We start from the raw sequence: 8,552 nt of genomic DNA on the forward strand, positions 1-8,552 counted from the left end.
GAAACTGCAGCATGATTTTTTTGTTTCTTGAACGATATACTGAGTGTCATTGAAATCCAAGCTGGTGACATATGTCTTACAGTCAGGACATTGAGCAACGAAATGAGGAAGAAAGGGAGATGGGGACTGGGATGTGATCCAGCCAGTCATCTGCCTGCCAGATGAGCGAAGTGTAGAAACTGGATTTGATCACACAGAACCGCAGCACCCTGTCCACAGTGCACAAACGTTTGAAGACGATGTAGAAAGGAACATTCTTGATGCAGTTCAAGAAGCAGACCATTCCTATAACTAGCGATCAGTTTTCTCGGTGCAGTATCTGGTCTTGAGGCTTTGGCAGCAGATGGGCACAGAATGGCCAATGGTAAAGACAACAGTCAGCCAGACCTAGCCATCCCTCATTACATAGGCCTGCACAAAGGTGTTGTGGAGAGTACACTGTTCCGAAAATAAATGTTTCCAATCCGGTTTAGGATGATAACACTGATGTTACTAAACACATCAGTTGTCCCTATTGCCACGAGGTGCTAGGTGACTCACTGGGAGAGACCATAATGACACAGGCTTAGATTATGATCACCACGAAACTCGCTGCAAATGGGGATTTGGATATAAATGATTCCAAATCCCAACTGCAGTTTCCTTTACTTCATTTTGGAAGTCCCTTCAACTGTTTCTTTCCCATCTATTCATTAACTGTTCTAAATCCCTTGGTAATTGATGGTATCGAATAGTGTATTATTTGTTTGAGAATACCTAATGCATTTCAATCAACCTCTCTTAAAAATTATACTCTCCAGTGTGATAGTAGTCTACTTTCATACAAGCCCTACGTATGGAACAGTCCATTCTGCCCGCCAATTCCAACCTGATAAACGCTTCCCATCCACTCACACCACCCAAATCTATCCCTGTAACCCTGCCTTTCCCATGGTTAATCCATCTCGGCTACACACTGCTAAGCACTATGGTCAATTTAGCATGGCCAATCTACTCCTAATCTGCACATCGTTGATATGTGGGAGGAAAACCAGAGCACAGAGTAAGCCATGCAAGCACGAGGAGAATGTGCAAACTCCACGCAGACAGTCGCCCAAGGGTGGGTTTGAACCTGGGTCGCTGGTGCTGCCAAGTAGCAGTGCTAAACATTGAGCCATCATGCTGCCTTGAAGGGATACCTTGTTCTGTGTAATTTCTCTTAGAGACTAGTGTTGTCACAATGTGCTAGAATGGCTGTTTCAGAAGCAGTGGGTAAATAACTTGGAATTTCTTGAGCGTTTCTTTATTGAATAGTCGAAGGAAATATGAGTGGCTGAAGTCAGGCTCACGCAGTCCTACGATTTTAGTTTTGCTTTCAGTTGGGATTTGGAGTTGGCTGTTGAAGCTGATTGATACAGTTCTCTCTCTCTGTCTCTGTCACGTGCTCTCTTTATTCTGGTAGATTCAGTATTACTTTCTCCTGGACTGGAGAGAGCACGTGAGGAAAGTGTGTTCTGCTGTTTTGCCTTTGCCTAGTTTTCATTTATGGGATACTGCTGTACACGACCGGTTAATGATTACTGCTTAAATAATAAATTATTTTATTAAGTTTGTCCATAGAGTTAAAGTTATGCCAATTCTCTCTTTCCTGTTTCACTCTTGCTGTGTAGTTAGAATACAGTACGCTTTGCTTAAAGCCTAGTGGTGGAGAAATTAAATTACATCTGGAACACAACGTCTTGCAGTTGCTTTTGTTTAAATAAAAAGTTAAGTGCTAGGCTATTTCCTTAAAATAATTCGAAGGTGTTTGGCACGGTCCACAGCACTAGTCGCTGAGTCAATCCTCCACGCATTCAGTTTAATGTCAACTGGAGCATTTCTTGACCAACTCCTTATTTATCGATCCATCCACTAACAGTTTGTCCGGATCGTCTCGTTTTCTGACAACGTTTCAGTTTGCAAAAAACATTTACTCTTAGAATTGCCCAAATAGCTCCATAGTTTTGGCACCTATACAAAGCCCAGGGATCAGAGTGAACATCCAGTTATGTCCCTCCGTATAGCTCTGATACAAATCATTGTACAGCGCTGTTGTTTTGTGTTTTGCTGTTTGCCACATTAACAATACCAATGATTCCAATGAACCTTAATGTCTTCATATGTCCACACGTCTTCACCACGTTCTTTCTGATCTAACACATCGATCAAACTTGTGTTCATCTGCCTTGATATTTCCTTATTTCATCTGGTATCAAACAGTCTGACCATATACACTGCACAAGCTGAGGAAACAAATGTTACTTGCATATTTGCAACTGCTAAGTAGGAATGAGCAAAAAATTGAACTGTCGGTCGCTACCACATGCCACTCAACATTAAGAACTACTATCAGCAAATATAAAATCCAAATGTAAAAGACCTATCATCACAGAACACAATATGTAACCGATTTAAAATATTGCACCTTCGTTGAATTTGTTCAAACGTTTCCGTTATTAATTCTGAAGATCACATTAACAACAAGGGCTGCTCAGTGGGATCTAGCTCTGCTGCAACAATTACATTCATCTTAATGTCTCACTCTAGATTTCTATACTCACTACATATATTTTATACGGTAACACAGCTATTCTAATAATAGTACTAAACAATTCATTTTGCAAAATAATTATAAAATCAGTGCTTGAAAATTCCATTTTATTACATTGTCATATGTAATGATGATAAGCATTACAAAAACACAAGAATATTTCAATAAGTTAGAGTAAAACTTAATGATCAGTAACATGACAAATTAAGATTCAATATATTACAATACATATTTCATCAACGTAAAAACGTGCAGAATGGTAAGTTTGTAACTTTTTAATACTCCATGATGAAAGTGCAAAGATTGCACTCTAATCCAGCAAATACTGCATAATGTGGTATTATCAATTTCATAATATTGTAACACATGTAAAGTTCATTATGCTCAGACACCTCTGATTATTCACAATATTCAACCCATTCTGCAAGGGAAGATACAAAATATCTGAAGGTTTAGAAAAGCTAGATAACTTACTTGGGATCCATGACTTACCAGGCGCACCAATAGCAGTGAGAATCGGATAGCAAACAGTAAAGACTTGGCCATCTTTTGGGAAAAATAAGGAATTACTGATGCTATAGAATTTAACTCAGCGAACCTGTCAAATCCTCCTTTATTTATTCCGAGTCAGATCCCCCAGAGGTAGAAATGAGTTAAAATCCATATCTTCGATGCAGTTCACTGAACAGATTAACTCATGGTTTTATAACATCTGTTTGCAACTTCAAGGATGGCAATGATTCCATTATGGACTTCTCATCCTTCTGACTTTAGACACTGCGGAAAACCCAACCCAACTGTCTCCATCATGTGGTGTCCCCAATGGTATATACTAAGCTTAGTTCCATCATATGACCTAAAATCTTAGCCTTGCATCATTTCTCTTACTTCTCAATTATGCAGTGCTTTTAGGTGTCACATTTATTTGTGCACTTTGTTTGTTATTAAGCGTTCTATATCAATTCCTTTCATGACACGTATTTTTAAAATAGATTTCCCACAGAAATAGCTGAACCCACTATGAGCTTGCATAGAAGGTCACCTGAGGTGAGAGATTCACTTGAAAATTATTGCTCGTGTGGATACTGCATATTGCTTCATTTGTTCAGCTAAACCTAAAATGCACAAAGGACTTCCAAATGTTTTCATACCGATGTTCTGATGCAAACCATTTATCATCGTTGAAGTTAATGTCGTTAGAAACGCAAAGTGCAGTCTAGTACATTTAAATCAGAGGGGGAGTTCATTCTACATGGATATTATATGTATACTCTTCGATTTTGCCACTGGACGGTCTTCAATTGCAATGACTTTGTCAGGTACTGTACTGAGGAACGCTATCCGTGTCTGAGGCATCATCCTTCTGAACAAACGTTGCAACTTTAACCCATTAGCATGTTCAAGCAGATGGTCAGAACTGTCTGTACTATTGGAAGAAGAGCGAGGGGTGGGACACTCGGCGTGGGGTCATTGCTAGATGATTCTGCTGGCATCGTAAGCCTGTGTTCCGTCATCAGAAAACACTCAGTAGAAGCACATCGGCTAAGTTTCCAATTAAATGCTTTAGTGACTGCAAACTGAACAGGCCTACATCCATCCTCCGTTCCTGAAAGTCAAATTTTAAAAAGGAGTAATTGTGACATCAATCTCACAGAACTGGTTAAACGACAGCTCCTTCTTTGAACCTCCCCCTCAGAAAACATATAGCTATGACATGGTTATGTGCAGCTCACCAATGATATCCCAGGCACAGCCATGTTCAAATAAACTCGAGAACCTCTGAGGTATTTCAGCGCTGCGAACCTTCAAATGCCAATTCCATGAACCCTCATACCAGAAAATAAAATGATAGAAATCCTTTTTTTTTAATCCTTGGTGTCTGTTTACAATATGAGTGTACTCAAATCTGGTGAGAATATGTGAATGTAATATAAAGCAGTCCGATTCCAGTGAGCTTCGTGCTTGTTTATTTAGCGATGTTGTTTCAGTTCATCTATTTAGTGGTAACCATGAAGCGCTTTCTCTCTCTCTCTCTCTCTCTCTTGAATTTCTAGACGTTTTTGGTTAGTCAGTAACACAGAGTCCGGCAGCAGTTACCAGAAAGGAGTACTAATCTCCCACTATTACCTATGCTCTCTTTGGCGCTGTATTTCATTATTTTCGAAGTGGTTATTTTTTCAGCCTAACAGTGAGCAGTCCACGGTGTCAGCACATCTCCATTGAAGTTCGAATGTCTGTAAGGACCAATAGAACAGAAAATACTCTTTCGCTCGTAATTCGAGACATAAAACTTGAAGACACCACCATCTACTTCTGTGAAGTGAAGTACACGTCTAAGCATTTCATCGGCTTGATGATGTGCAATACACAATCGCAACTTGATGCTGCAGACCGCAACGACGAAACACTGATGGCAGCATCCCTTCATTCCAAATGAATTTCGAGGCAATTTGCTCTTCTTTGTCATACTGCTGGTCCATTTTCCTCAGCTTTAATGATCTGTCCAATTCTAGCTGGCATTCCTGAACTACCTCATTAATATCAATAAGTCTCACAGACAACCACTTGGGTGGATATAATCTGCGAATCAGTGAATATTGTTTATTTATCTAAATCTGTTTAAATAGCCATAAAGAGTTAAGTACGAGGCTGTGTTTTCCCATTGAATTGAAGGATCGGCAGTATTTGAATCAGGATAACTGAAAGCTGAATCACCGCAGTTGTTTCATAAACATGTGACTAGATCTGCAAAGATGGAGATAGTAACAGCCGCTGAGTATCCTCATATCTCATTATAGAGTCATAGAGATGTACAGCATGGAAACAGACCCTTCGGTCCAACCCACTTTCAAGGAGCTATGAACCTGCACTCCAAGGTCTCTTTGCTCAGTACACTCCCCAGGATCTTACCATTAAGTGCATAAGTCCTGCTAAGATCAGTAGCATCTCTATAGTACTTGAATTAACTCAAACACATATTTTAAGGAGAACATTAGACTGTCGTTTCAGCTTCGGAAAAGTAATATTATATCAGTTTCAATTGCAGATGAGAATCTGATTAAACAATATTGGCCACAGAACAGGCAGTTTGCAATTGGAAATAGATTAACCTGTTCTTTATTTTAATTTGTTTTCCCAGGGCACTAAGAAGAAGGGATTGTCATTTACATACTATCCTTTCCTTTTCCATAAGCCCGTAAGACAGAGGAACAGAAATTGGTCACTCAGCCTATCGAGTCTCCTCTGTCATTCAATTCCATCATGGCTGATCCGATAAGCCTCAAATCACCTTTCCTGTCGTCTGCACACAACCTGTAGTTCTCTTAATGATTAAAATCTGTCCATAACAGCCTTGAATATACTAAATGATGCCATGGCTCTATGATAAAGCGTTTCACTACACATCATTCAAATTTCCCATCATTTCTGCCTTAAACAGCTGACCACTTGTTCCAAGCCTGTCTCACAAGGGGAAACATCCTACCCTGTCAAATTATAGATCATGATATGCATATATGTTTCTTACATAAGTATTTTATATATTTCAGTAAGGTCACTTCTCAATCTTTTAAAGGTCAATGAGCACAGAATCAAGCTGTGTGACATCTTCTCATATGGGAGTCGCCCCATAGCCAAGACCAACCTAAGTAACTATCTCCGGATAGTTTCAAATGTAAATGTATCTTTCATTTTATAAAAAGGTCAAAACTGCTTACTGTATGCCGTGGTGGTTGGATTCACGTTTTTTTTTTCAAGCCAATCCTGAACTAATCGAAGCTTCAAGATGATTTTGATAATATGAGCAAATAATGTGTTGTACAACATGCCAGTTTGTGAACTTATACATTTCGATATGAAAAGTAAAACTAAATTAGAGTGTTACTACAATGTTATCATACTGAGAAGGATGCCTGCACAAAGGGATATAGGTTCCCATGTACCCCAGTCATTGAGAGTGTGAAGGCAAGTGTAGCAAGCAATTTAGGAATGTAAATGTTGACCTTGATTTCAAGACGACGTGTTCAGAAGTAGAGAATTCCTACTGCAATTATTCAGACCACATTTGTTATGTTGCGTGCAGTTTTGGTGCCCCAAACAATTAAGATTAGATTTCCCACAGTGTGGAAACAGGCCCTTCGGCCCAATCATCCCACACCGACCCTCCGAAGAGTAACCCACCCAGACCCATTTCCCTCTGACTACTTAACCTAACACTATGGGCAATTTAGACGCCAATCCACCTGACCTGCACACCTTTGGATTGTGGGAGGAAACCGGTGCACCCAAAGGAAACCCATGCAGAACCTGGGACTCTGGTGCTGTGAGGCAGCAGTGTTAACCACTGAGCCACCATGCTGCTCATTAAGTGATATGCTTTACGGAAAGGCTTGCAGTGGTGTTCATTCGACTGATGCAGCAATAACAGTACTGTGCAACGAGGTTTGACTGAGCCTGCATTAATTCGAATTTAGAAAGGTGAGAAGGGATCTGATTGCAACACAAAATATGAACAGGGGTGGACAGAGTAAATAGAGGTTGAATGTTTTCTCTCGTTAGGGAATCCAAAACAAAGGAACACAGACTCAGGAAAAGGTCTGAGATGAGGAAAACTATCTTCCCCAAAAGATTATGAACTCCTGGAATTTCTTTATCATTGAAGATTTTGAATGGCAGGTCACTGATCAGATTGAAGAAAGGCAGCATTTTAAAAATTATTTTAAAGCCTCCATGGAATTCGATCGAAGTGGGAATGCAGCATTGAAATAGACAATCCTCTATAATAACATCGAATTTTGAAATAGGCTAAAGGCAATACATGGCATACTCCTGCTCCTAATTTCTGCATTTATGTGTATTCGATGGCTTTCCATTGGTGTGAGAGTAGGAAAACTGCCGAATTTCCACGAGGGTATATAACGTCCTGCCATTTGGATAACAGGAGCAGCTAAAAATAATGCGTTCCTGGTCACCTTTGACAAACCAAAACGAGCGTAAGCAGCAGACAGACACAAAGCTGGAGGGAGAGTCATAGAGTCAAAGAGATATACAGCATATAAACAGACCCTTGAGTCCAACTAGTCCATGCTGACAAGGTATCCAAACATAATCTAGTCCCAGTTGCCAGTACCTGGACCATATCCTTTGTAACCACACAGGGTAAGCCCGCATATCTCCCCCCCCCCCCCTCCCGCTCCCCCCCCCCCCCCCCCCCCCCCCGCTCCCATATAAACTAGCAACACAGAAAAGATTTATCCCGTGTGGTAATCGGTGAAAATTCAAGAGACAAAGAACCTATCCCCAAAGTCACGATTTAAAGTAAAAAATAGCAACTTCATTTTGTTTTCAATGTTTAACAGAATAATTAACTTACTGCGATTTACAACTCCTCTCTCTAACCTATCTTTTACCTTCTCCTCTATAATACTGGTCTGATAAGAAAAATCCTAATTATGATTTAACAGCAAAACTATAATCACTTTTCAAAACCAGTTAGCTTACTGAGTGCCCTCTGTATTTTCCAGTGTTTTCTTCTTCTTGGAGATTCTTTTTCACAAGTCGTTGATAAAGATATCGTTAAGTGAGCTGTTCAGCAGGCATTCTTTATGTGTTGGTGGCTTGAAAGTTCTCCCTCAACTGTTCATTTTTCCCCCGTTTTATATCCCAAAGCATTGGCTACTTTCATTGGTTTTAATATTGTCAAAATGCTAAATTCAAATTTGGTTTGGTTTCTTGGGGCATAATTTAAACTGATCCGTCGAACTAAAACTGTTTCATTTCTTCCCAGGCAAGCCAGCTAATCTGGCTGTTCGACAAATGGCACATTAAATTTTCCAGTTCTCTGTGTGATTCTGTAAGTCCTTGCTAGCTTTTCCACTCTCTTCAAAGTGCAGTACCCTTTACTACTTCATAGCATCTCGCCCTTAACAAAATAAAATAGTGAAAAGATGGTGTTATTCCTTTTCTAATCTTCAAAAACATCGCC

The sequence above is a fragment of the Chiloscyllium plagiosum genome, unplaced genomic scaffold (genome assembly GCF_037043375.1).
Source record: "Chiloscyllium plagiosum isolate Xiang-an unplaced genomic scaffold, Cpla_swu_hap1 HiC_scaffold_27, whole genome shotgun sequence".
NCBI lineage: Eukaryota > Metazoa > Chordata > Chondrichthyes > Orectolobiformes > Hemiscylliidae > Chiloscyllium > Chiloscyllium plagiosum.